The sequence below is a fragment of the Physeter macrocephalus genome, chromosome 2, assembly GCF_002837175.3.
Source record: "Physeter macrocephalus isolate SW-GA chromosome 2, ASM283717v5, whole genome shotgun sequence".
In the NCBI taxonomy this organism is placed as follows: domain Eukaryota; kingdom Metazoa; phylum Chordata; class Mammalia; order Artiodactyla; family Physeteridae; genus Physeter; species Physeter macrocephalus.
This window is the reverse complement of record NC_041215.1, coordinates 123,566,252-123,579,160: the sequence shown is the minus strand read 5'-3', so window position 1 is coordinate 123,579,160 and position 12,909 is coordinate 123,566,252. Positions and strand designations below refer to the sequence as shown.

General features: G+C 41.7%; 1 protein-coding gene across 3 annotated transcripts in view; it reads right to left on the bottom strand.

Moving 5' to 3' along the window:
• The window catches only part of SGPP2 (sphingosine-1-phosphate phosphatase 2), a 128,306-nt gene that overhangs the window by 3,156 nt on the left and 112,241 nt on the right, over positions 1 to 12,909 (bottom strand). The window lies entirely within an intron of this gene.

Genomic DNA, 12,909 nt, shown 5'->3' with positions numbered 1-12,909 from the left:
CCATGGTTAAAGATTTGATGAAAGTTCATGATAAAGCAAGTGACAAGGAAATTTAGTTATTTCTGAGATATACATTTTAAAGTAATAACTAGAATTATGACTTATAACATTATACCAGAACATATAAGATTTTTAGAAATTTCATGTAATGTCTGAAACATTTATATTAACATATTTCCATACAAATAAGGTGAATTCTTAATGTAACCAACAGATGAATACATCTAAGTCAGAGAATGAGGAGCTTGCTGTGGTTTTGTTACAAAGTTTCACATGGATTATTTTGAAAGTTTACCATTGGAAAATTGAAACACTTTCCTCAGTGTATTGGAAAATCTGGGAAACACCAAAAAGTAAAACACATGCATTGTGGAAAAACTGGAAAGCACTGAAAAGTATAAGAAGAAAAAAAAAAAAGATCCTATTCCCACCACCTACAGTTAACGCTGTCTATATTTTGGCGTGTTGCCTTCCACTCTTTTTTTTTTTTTTCATATAAACATAAAATAGAATTCTAAAGGCTTAGGTTTTTTTTTCCTAATAGCTTCATTCATTATTTCTCTTGTTTAGTTTCTAATAAAATGACATCTGATTTGAGTGAACAATGGGTGAGAATCAGACCTTAGAAATAAACACTGAGGCTACAGCAAATTTCACAGATTAGAGGGCGTCCATTCTTCCTTCCAGTGCCCACGTGTGAGTGCCTGCTATATGCCAGACACAGTGCTAGAGGATCCAGTCTGAGCCAAACAATCACAACCACACCTAGGCAGAGCTTACAGCTTAGTGGAGAGACAGAGGATTACTGTTGTCTAAGAGGGAAAGGGATAAGCCTGTGGCTCTTGATGGTCCCTTGGGGCTGGAGAGTAAAGAGCAAACACAGGTAGGAGACACTTCCCACAGGGCCCTAGAGACCAGTCCGAGTCCTAAAGCCTGCATCCAGGGAGCAACGTGAAGCCACTGACGTTGCTCTCATTGGGTACCAACATGACAAGAGTTTCTGACTGCAGCGAGGAGAACAGATAGGAGAGTGGCAAGAGTCGGGGGAAACCTTGTGTCGCTGCATGTCCTTCACGTGGCACCTGGGCTTTACCTGTTCTTACTTCCGCCATCATCCTTCTCTTTAAATATCCCTCAGGCTTCACAGTCTCCGTGATCTTTCTCCCCATGACCTTCTCCTGTGCTATGATTATGCACGGATGTTACTTTATTTTTGGGGAAAAAAAAAGGAGCAATCCTTCATTTAAGTTTCGTGGTTACCAAAACTTGAGCCAAACTCTTGAACTGAATTTTCTATACCTGTCATCGCCACTTCACCTTGAAACACAAGTGCTGTCAACCTAGACTTAGATGATACACCATTCTCAAAGGCCACTTACTAGATATTTGCTGGTTGTTTCTTCAGCATCTGTCTTTGACCCAATAGCCTCATACCTCCCCCTGGGGATCCATGAAGTTCTGGAAAATTATGGAGTTGGACCACATGACCTAGGTAGGCCAATCAGTGCACTGTATCTCCTGGTCACCGTGATTGGTGCAGGGGTGGTCATGTGACCCACACCAGTCCAATCAGACAAAATTGTGCGGGTTTTGCTTGGAATTCTTGGAAAGAGATGTTCTTTCTCCTTGTGAACACTGGGCCCTGTGGACTGACACCCTTCACTTAGCAGACCTTTAGTATTCAGCTTTTATTAATATTACCCTGCACCATCTTGGCTCTTCTCTGACCTCTAAGAAGTCTCTTTCTTAGTTTCCTCCTTTAGATACTAATAGATCCTAAACAGGCATTTTCACAGATTCTGTCTTCAGGCTCTGCGTGTTTTTCTCTGTTGAATAGTTTGTGTAGTTTCTATGTTGTGTTAGTTTCTGCTGTACAACATTGGAGACATAGATTTGAGTGTCACGCTGGTAGAGAACGGAGAGATGAGGCCATGGACCTACACAAACTTTTCAACAGAGAAAAACATGCAGAGCCTGAAGACACAGTCTGTGGAAATGCCCATGTTTAGATGCTCCAATAAAAATTAATTTTTAAAAATTGGTCAAATAAGCTATTGTACAGTCATTGAGTGGAATACTATGCAACAATGAAAAAGTTAAAAAAGCGAAGTTAAAAAAAAAAAAAAAAAAAAAAACCTATGTCTCCAGGCATCTCTCTCAAACTTTAGTCCTGCCTCTTTAAACTGAAAGCTAGACATTTTCATTCAGACGTCCTGTCAGCTCCCCTAAACCAACTTGTCTAAGATAAGTCACCAAAATGAAAAATGAGTAAAGGAAATGAGCACTTTATAGGAAAAGAAATATGAATGCTTCTTAAACATATAAAATATACCTAAATTTACTCATAATAAGAAGTGGAAATTAAGCTATGCTGAAGAGAAATTAAAATTTACATTCACACAAAAATCAGTACACAAATGTTTACAGCAGTTCTATTAATAATCACCCAGCACTGGAAAAAAAAACCCAGTGTCATTCAAGGGGTAAACAAACTGTGCTACTTTCATACAATGGAATACTTCTCAGCAATAAAAAACAACAAACTACTGATGCAGGCAACAGCTTTGATGAAATCTCCAGGAAATTATGCTGAATGGAAAAAGCCAGTCTCCAAGGGTTACATGCTGTGTGGTTCTATTTATATGACATTCTCTAAAAGACAGAACTACAGGGATGGGGAACAGATCAGTGGTTGCCAGGGTCTAGGGGCAGGGGGAGGGTGTGACTACAAAGGGAGAACATGGGGAATTTTTAGGGGTGATGGAGCCTTTCTGTGTTGTGGTGGTGGTTACTCAGATCTATCCCAGCGTTAAAATCCAGAGAACTGTACACCCAAAGCAAAATCAATTTCGCTGTTTGTTCATTTAAAAAGTAAAATAAAAAATGACATTTTAAACAAAAATAAAAAAGCTGGTGGCCTCTTTTGTTTTCTCTAAATAACAGTGCTGTGCGTGCTGTGTGTGAACCAGTGCTCTGGACACCCAGAGGTTCCAACGTGACCCCGCCCTCCCTCCCCTGCCCCACAAACCACTGAGAATGTACCCCTCACCTATCAGCATTAACAAAATCCAGAAGTTTGACAGTATTCTGTTGATGAAACAGTAGTTGGGGGCAAAAGGGACTCTTGTCTCTTAAACATATGAATGCAAAATGGCACAACCCTTATGGGTAGGAACCTGGCAATATTTTTAAAAATTACACATTCATAGAACCTCTGACCAACAATCTCACTCTAGGTCTTGACCATAGAAATACACCTGCCTGTGTCTGTAAGGAAGTATTTACAAGCTGTCCATTGTAGTATTGTTTGTAATAGCAGGAGCCTGGAAAAATGCCAAGCTCTACCTAGAGGGGCCAGTTAAATCTAAGCGTGGTATATTCATACAATGGAATACTCTGCAGCTGTAAAAAGGATGAGGAGGCTCTGATGTGGAAGTTTAAAACGCATGGTACTGAACAGTATGTACAGTATGCTACCATTTTCCATTTTTACAACGGTGGTAGAATACATGGATACATTTTTACATGATACACAAACAGGTTCACTTGAATGGCAGGGGATGCAGCTGACAAGGAGGCTTTCCACCGGATACCCTCGTGTACCTTTTGAATGTTTTTTTTGGCCATGCCACGCGGCTTGTAGGATCTTAGTTCCCTGACCGGGGATCAAACCCGGGCCCCCTACAGTGGAAGCATGGAGTCCTAACCACTGGACCACTGGGGGATTCCCCTTTTTGAATTTTATATCATATAAATGTACTGCCTACTCTAAAAAATTAAGTGAAAATAATTCGGTCTCTCCTCTTCCAAACAGGATCTGCCTTTCAATTCCCCATATGAAGTGGGGATCTGAGGTGAGTCTAGTGGTGTCCTCCACAGGGGACTGGGCATATATGGTGATGGGGGCATGCGACTGTCCCGCCGAAGCATCACCTGCTGAGGACTGAGGGCGTCTTTCTGTGAGTTTTAAAGGAACACACAGTTTGAGGGGAGGAGCAGGGCCAGGCACAATGAGCTCGATACCCCACACAAGCCTCTACTTTTCTCAGTGGGGAGACGAGGTTCTGCCACTCCGAGTGTCTCCTGGTAGCCCCACTGAACCCGAGTCTGAGCCTGAGGAAGTCAGAGAGGAAGGAAGAGTCATTTTGCCTCCATGTGCAAAACACAGAGCTAAAGAATGCTGCCTGGAGACCCTTGTGGCAGAGGGCTCTCCAAAGGGAGCAACCCATTCTGCCTTATACCTCCAGGCCACAGTGGCCCATGTCGGCACTTTATGACACCAGGACAAAGGTAGAGCCTCTGTATCATCCACTGTGGGCCTTGAATTAGAGTCACGGGCACAGATCTGCTCTGCCTGGTGAAGCAGCCGAAGAGTTACTGGTGACACGGAGATCAGCAGGGAAGGATGCTGATGGGGCAGGGACTGCAGAACTCAAAGCAACAACAGCATATCCTAGAGCAGCTGGTGGGACAACATCAGAAAGCTGCTGGGCCTGGAGGGCGGTGGGCAAGACCAAGTGGCTCAAGGTCGCAGCCTGGGCAGAGAGCAAGGGACCCAGCAATGTCACCTTCACATCATGGTGTCCGACAGGCCAACAGTGGTGCTAGGGACTCGGACTGGTTCCTCAGCAGATGCGAGACTCCTTTTGCAAAGTCAAGACATTTTCCATGTGGGCATTTCTGTCAGGGTTGAACTGTGTTTAACGCCCCCATTTCTGTAGGGGTTAAACACAGTTTTACAGAGGACTAGAGGTTCGGAGTGACCCTGTTGGGCTCAGAGAAATTCATTAATTATACATATCTCTGTTGATGGACCCCCGCCCTCCCCTAGGCTCCCTGGTTGCAGAAGCTGAGTCCTAATGACTGCTCTTCTCTCTCACCACCCCTGGCCAGCAGTCACAGACCCCCGCCTTCATTCACAAGCGCCTGCTGTGCCCTCACCTCTGAATGCCCACTCTCCCACCCAGACCTTCATTTCCCTGCCTGCTGGCCAGTCTCCCCGTCCACAGCATTCACTGACCCCCTTCCTGGTTGCTGTCTCAATAACCAACGTTCGCCAATTCTAGTATGCACTGGAATCACTTAGGACAATTGTTAAGATGTAGATTTCAGAGGACTGCCCTCTGATTCTGATCTGCAGTGTGGCCCAGGAGCCTGCATTTTAACACCTCAACATAATGCTGATGTAGTGAGTCTAAAGAGAAACAACTCTGAGGAATACCAACCTCTCGACGCACTCAGAGTCCTGCTTCATATGGGTTTAATTAACCCACCATTCCAGGGTTTTCTCTCACTCCTTTCCCATTTGAACATTCCACGCCAGTCAGATAGGTCTACTTGCTTTTCCCAAACATGGCTTGCACAATTTTATCATAGTTTTACATTCCTTTTATGTACGGCACATTTTAACCATCTCTATCTATCAAGATCTTCTCAGCTCATCTAAGGCTCAGCTCAAAAGCTACTTCCCTTCCAGAATATCTTCCTGTACCTCCACAGTTGGAAATAACCTGTGCCTGAACTGAATGTAAAGGCACTTGCTTAACAGCACTCAAAAAGCCCCTCTCTTTTCATTTTTCTTTGAATTTTATTTATTTTTTTATACAGCAGGTTCTTATTAGTTATCCATTTTATACATATTAGTGTATACATGTCAATCCCAGTCTCCCAATGTATCATACACACACCCCCTCCCGCGGCTTTCCCCCCTTGGTGTCCATACGTTTGTTCTCTACATCTGTGTCTCTATTTCTGCCCTGCAAAGCGGTTCATCTGTACCATTTTTCTAGGTTCCACATATATGCGTTAATATACGACATTTGTTTTTCTCTTTCTGACTTACTTCACTCTGTATGACAGTCTCTAGACCCATCCAAAAAGCCCCTCTCTTAAATTGCCTTTGCTGTAGTTACGTGTTCACATGCTTTTCTCCTGAGTTGACTGTGACACTCTGATCAGCAAGGAGGGAAGTTCTCTGGCAACTTGACATTATTCCTCAAAGCTCCTAGCACAGTACCTAACAGGTAACAGATACTCAGTTACACAGATTAGGAGAATTTAATGCCTTTCTCTTTCCGGAACATCCATAATATTGAAAACCCATTGTTACCATACATTAAAAAAATGTGCCTGCCTGCCTTCCCTCTGTCTTCCTTTGTAACTTTGTAGCCAAATTCCCGGACATCTGGTTGGAATATTAATCATAAACTAATTCTGTTCCTCTTCAGTGCACCAGGAGATGAGACAATTTTGGTCCACAGCCCTAGCATTTGAGGCGAAAGTAATATTGGCCAACATGGCTGCTGCTGTCCAGATTTTTCCTTCTAGCCACACAGTTGGATTTTTAGCCATAAAAGGTGGCACTGTGATAAAGACAATTTAGGTATTTTTGTAATACACATACTTGAACCATTTCTAGTGAACTTTCTAATTTGGGGCCCTATGTTTCTAATAATAAACTTATTCTAAACAGCTCTTAAAAAATACGGATGAGCGCTTCCCTGGTGGCGCAGTGGTTAAGAATCCGCCTGCCAACGCAGGGGGCAAGGGTTTGGGTCCTGGTTCTGGAAGACCCCACATGCCGCGGAGCAACTAGGCCCGTGCGCCACAACTACTGAGCCTGCGCTCTAGAGCCCGCGAGCCACAACTACCGAGCCTGCGCTCTAGAGCCCACGAGCCCCAACTACGGAAGCCCGCGCACCTAGAGCCCGTGCTCCGCAACAAGAGAAGCCACTGCAATGAGAAGCCCGTGCACCGCAACGAAGAGTAGCCCCCGCTCACGCGCAGCAATTTAGACCCAACGCAGCCAAAAATAAAATAAATAATAAAAATAAAAAATAAGGACCAGAGTGCTTGAAAATTCAAGGACAACTTCTTTACACTAATTTTTTCAAGCTACTAAATTCACAGAAATGAAAAACTCACAAAATCTTCATCTCAGGATTGGATCTGCTGTTTTGATTTTAGCAAGTTCTAAACGAGGAGGTGATGTCTTTGGAACTGCACAGACGTGTGTTTGGCACAGTGCATGGGGCCAGAGGGAAAAGAGTTCACGGTTCTCTGGAATGGCCAAGGTGAGCTGTGGGGCAGAGGACAGTGTGCAGAGCACAGTACAGACGTGTGCAGAGCACAGTACAGACGTGTGGAGCCACTAGCCAGCCCTGGGATAATTCTGTACAGAAAAGGTGGATCTGGGGGGAGGGGCGGGGGGCGGGAAGAGAGAAGAGTGTGTGTGCTTTATAAGGAGGTAGGAACGCTATGGAAGATGGGTAAAAGATAATGATGCAACAAGCATGGTAAAGAAAAGAAGTGAGGGCAAAAATGGCGGAATAAGTGTGCTTTACTTTGCAAAAAACACATTTAAAACTCCTTTCCAAGAAGAACATAATTAGACTACAACACACACAAAATATTCAGCACTTAGACCCGATTATTCCACTCCTAGGAATTTATTCTAAGAAAATAATCAGAGAGGGACTTCCTGGTGGCACAGTGGTTAAGAATCCGCCTGCCAATGCAGGGGACATGGTTTCGAGCCCTGGTCCGGGAAGATCCCACATGCCGCAGAGCAACTAAGCCCGTGCGCCACAACTACTGAACCTGCACTCTAGAGCCCGCAAGCCACACCTACTGAGCCAATGTGCCGCAACTACTGAAGCCCGCGCGCTCTAGGGCCCGTGGTCTGCAACAAGAGAAGCCACCGCAATAAGAAGCCCACGCACCACAATGAAGAGCAGCTCCGGCTCACCACAACTAGAGAAAGCCCGCGTGCGCAACAAAGACCCAACACAGCACCGCCCCACCAAGAAAAAGAAAGAAAGAAAGAAAATAATCAGAGAAGAAGCTACTCACAAAGGTTTTTGGATAGGGATGATTCTTGTTGAGTTATTTCAACCTATACTGATGAAGTCCAAAAAGTAACTAACACATGCTCCACCACAGAACAATCAGAAACCACAAATAAGCAAAAAGAGCATAAAGAATGGAGCATACATCGTAATAAGGAAGAATCTGGAAAGACATAAATCAGGCATGGTATAATGTTTTCACCAAAAATGAGTTAAAAATACATATTGCTTTCTTATTTAAAAACATAGCAGGAACATTTTCCATTTGAAAAGAAACATTTCTGCAACCTCTTTTTTTTGTGGTTTCAAAGTATCCATAAGTGAGATAATATCAAGCAGAATACTAACTCTACATAAAGGTTGATCCTAATTCTATATAAATATACACTTGCATGCATGGATAAAATATCGGAAGGAAACAGACTAAAATATTAATAGTAGTTTTTCTGTTTGGATATCACAGACGATGATTATCTTCCCCATGCTCTGCAAATATTTTCTAAATTTTCTAGTCAACACCTTTATTATAATAAAATATAATCAAGGCAAAAAATCAGGATGTTAAAATCAGAATGTTTCAAAATAGATGAGCATGGAAATAATTAATTGATGCTTATAAGTTTTCACATCATGCAAAAAAAAAAAAAAAGAAACTCCCCCAAGAATCTACATGATAATCAAGATATCATTCTTCCGTGATGTAAGTAACATTTAAAATAAAAGCATATAAGATGCGTTGCCAGTGCTACCCTACAAATCACACTGAAACATAATAAACCTTTAATTCAAGTTACCATCAAGGTTTAAATGAAGCCTTTTAAATTATTTGGGGAAAAAAAAATCATCACATGAACCTAACCTTTTCTAAAGTTAAAATGCAGAAAGATCTAAATGCCTTTCATTTTTGTACCTATTCTCGTTTTCAGTTATAAAAGTTAGTATACAGATAAAAGCTTGAGCTTTATTATACCTCTTTACCGAAAATAATAATAAAGACAGGCAATCTAAAGTGTTCAGGAAAGAATCCTAATGGAGTTATCCCAAACATCAGAACAAATTTTAGTGAATGATATATAAACACATAAAATAATGTTTTTATTCTGAGCCAAACAGAAACACTCCTCCTTTTGGTAAACATCTCTAGATGTTTCAACAGCAGGCCCTAACCCTGAGAACTCCCAGCAGTTGTGAACTCTGACCCTATATCACATTCCCATATGCGGTTTACAGGGAAAAATTTACATTCTATCTCCAAACATCTTCACTGAAGAATGCTATTGAACAGACCAAAACAACGCAGGGTTAGCTCACCAGAAAGAAGGGGAGAACAAACCCATTCATTCAATTGTTCGGAAAGAATGCATTCAGATCTCGGAACTATTTATGCCGAGAACTCCATGATTCTGGCATCTTCCCCTCTGCCAGGTCCCCTGCTGAGAATGTGAAGGGCCCTCTCTGCCCTTGGCTGCCTTCAGAGAGCAAGCTGAAGCCAGGAGCAGAGTAAAAGCCAAGACCCACTTCTTTGTAGATGCAGTGAATGCTCTGAATGCAAGCAGACCCTGACATTAAAAAAAAACTTAAAAAAACCCCAAAACCCTCAAACCCTCCCTACAATTATTTTAGAAAATAACTTTTGGTTGCGGGGGGCGGGAAGAGAGAAGAGTGTGTGTGCTTTATAAGGAGGTAGGAACGCTATGGAAGATGGGTAAAAGATAATGATGCAACAAGCATGGTAAAGAAAAGAAGTGAGGGCAAAAATGGCGGAATAAGTGTGCTTTACTTTGCAAAAAACACATTTAAAACTCCTTTCCAAGAAGAACATAATTAGACTACAACACACACAAAATATTCAGCACTTAGACCCGATTATTCCACTCCTAGGAATTTATTCTAAGAAAATAATCAGAGAGGGACTTCCTGGTGGCACAGTGGTTAAGAATCCGCCTGCCAATGCAGGGGACATGGTTTCGAGCCCTGGTCCGGGAAGATCCCACATGCCGCAGAGCAACTAAGCCCGTGCGCCACAACTACTGAACCTGCACTCTAGAGCCCGCAAGCCACACCTACTGAGCCAATGTGCCGCAACTACTGAAGCCCGCGCGCTCTAGGGCCCGTGGTCTGCAACAAGAGAAGCCACCGCAATAAGAAGCCCACGCACCACAATGAAGAGCAGCTCCGGCTCACCACAACTAGAGAAAGCCCGCGTGCGCAACAAAGACCCAACACAGCACCGCCCCACCAAGAAAAAGAAAGAAAGAAAGAAAATAATCAGAGAAGAAGCTACTCACAAAGGTTTTTGGATAGGGATGATTCTTGTTGAGTTATTTCAACCTATACTGATGAAGTCCAAAAAGTAACTAACACATGCTCCACCACAGAACAATCAGAAACCACAAATAAGCAAAAAGAGCATAAAGAATGGAGCATACATCGTAATAAGGAAGAATCTGGAAAGACATAAATCAGGCATGGTATAATGTTTTCACCAAAAATGAGTTAAAAATACATATTGCTTTCTTATTTAAAAACATAGCAGGAACATTTTCCATTTGAAAAGAAACATTTCTGCAACCTCTTTTTTTTGTGGTTTCAAAGTATCCATAAGTGAGATAATATCAAGCAGAATACTAACTCTACATAAAGGTTGATCCTAATTCTATATAAATATACACTTGCATGCATGGATAAAATATCGGAAGGAAACAGACTAAAATATTAATAGTAGTTTTTCTGTTTGGATATCACAGACGATGATTATCTTCCCCATGCTCTGCAAATATTTTCTAAATTTTCTAGTCAACACCTTTATTATAATAAAATATAATCAAGGCAAAAAATCAGGATGTTAAAATCAGAATGTTTCAAAATAGATGAGCATGGAAATAATTAATTGATGCTTATAAGTTTTCACATCATGCAAAAAAAAAAAAAAAGAAACTCCCCCAAGAATCTACATGATAATCAAGATATCATTCTTCCGTGATGTAAGTAACATTTAAAATAAAAGCATATAAGATGCGTTGCCAGTGCTACCCTACAAATCACACTGAAACATAATAAACCTTTAATTCAAGTTACCATCAAGGTTTAAATGAAGCCTTTTAAATTATTTGGGGAAAAAAAAATCATCACATGAACCTAACCTTTTCTAAAGTTAAAATGCAGAAAGATCTAAATGCCTTTCATTTTTGTACCTATTCTCGTTTTCAGTTATAAAAGTTAGTATACAGATAAAAGCTTGAGCTTTATTATACCTCTTTACCGAAAATAATAATAAAGACAGGCAATCTAAAGTGTTCAGGAAAGAATCCTAATGGAGTTATCCCAAACATCAGAACAAATTTTAGTGAATGATATATAAACACATAAAATAATGTTTTTATTCTGAGCCAAACAGAAACACTCCTCCTTTTGGTAAACATCTCTAGATGTTTCAACAGCAGGCCCTAACCCTGAGAACTCCCAGCAGTTGTGAACTCTGACCCTATATCACATTCCCATATGCGGTTTACAGGGAAAAATTTACATTCTATCTCCAAACATCTTCACTGAAGAATGCTATTGAACAGACCAAAACAACGCAGGGTTAGCTCACCAGAAAGAAGGGGAGAACAAACCCATTCATTCAATTGTTCGGAAAGAATGCATTCAGATCTCGGAACTATTTATGCCGAGAACTCCATGATTCTGGCATCTTCCCCTCTGCCAGGTCCCCTGCTGAGAATGTGAAGGGCCCTCTCTGCCCTTGGCTGCCTTCAGAGAGCAAGCTGAAGCCAGGAGCAGAGTAAAAGCCAAGACCCACTTCTTTGTAGATGCAGTGAATGCTCTGAATGCAAGCAGACCCTGACATTAAAAAAAAACTTAAAAAAACCCCAAAACCCTCAAACCCTCCCTACAATTATTTTAGAAAATAACTTTTGGTTATAGATCAATGTTTCCTAGTTAATACACTCAGAATACTGATTCTTTTCCATGCTAGCTCACAATTCATTCAATTTCTGAGAATAATGCAGATGAGATTCAATAGAAGCCAAATGGTAAGAGGGTGGCAACATTGTTCATGAATATGAATATAAATGATTACAGAGAGAAACCTACATCTTATGTAATTAGCATATGTATAGGGGAGAAAGAGTGAATGCCTAAGTTCAAAAATATTAATTTCCTATTGAAACACACCAACGTCCACAGGGATCAATCAAAAGCAGGAAGCAGGGCTTCCCTGGTGGCGCAGTGGTTGAGAATCCGCCTGCCGATGCAGAGAACACGGGTTCGTGCCCCGGTCCGGGAAGATCCCACATGCCGCGGAGCGGCTGGGCCCGTGAGCCATGGCCGCTGAGCCTGTGCGTCCGGAGCCTGTGCTCCACAATGGGAGAGGCCACAACAGTAAGAGACCCGTGTACCACAAAAAAAAAAAAAAAGAAAAAAAAAAAAAGCAGGAAGCAGATTTACCTTGCCACGTGGTGTAAGTGTAAGCAGCAAAATCTCCTGATATTCACAGCTCTTTGAGTGGGCACTCTGTCAGGCCTGTTCTCTGAGCCACCTCAGATATCCAAGCACAAATCTAGGGCTAAGGATCACTAGGCATGGAAATCTACAGTTATTTTGAAAACCCGCTGGAGCTCAAGAGTAAAGATAGGAGGTAGAAAAAGGTATGCCAGCTTTCACCTTCTGCTGTGTTAGAATAAATGCCCACTTGTAAAGTGAGCCTATTTAAACCTTCATTAGAAATCATGTTGACATCTTTAACAGAAAATGGTTTTCTATAAGCGTAAGAAAAATTATATACAGCTTTGACGTAAGGTAGAAAACCTCTTCTGGGGGCAAAGCGCCCGAGGATAATAGAAGGAATAATACTTTGTTCACCTCACTGCTTGCTATTTTTTTTTTTAACATCTTTATTGGAATATAGTTGCTTTACAATGTAGTGTTAGTTTCTGCTTTATAACAAAGTGAATCAGCTATACATATACATATATCCCCATATCTCCTCCTTCTTGCGTCTCCCTCCCACCCTCCCTATCCCACCCCTCTAGGTGGTCACAAAGCACTGAGCTGATCT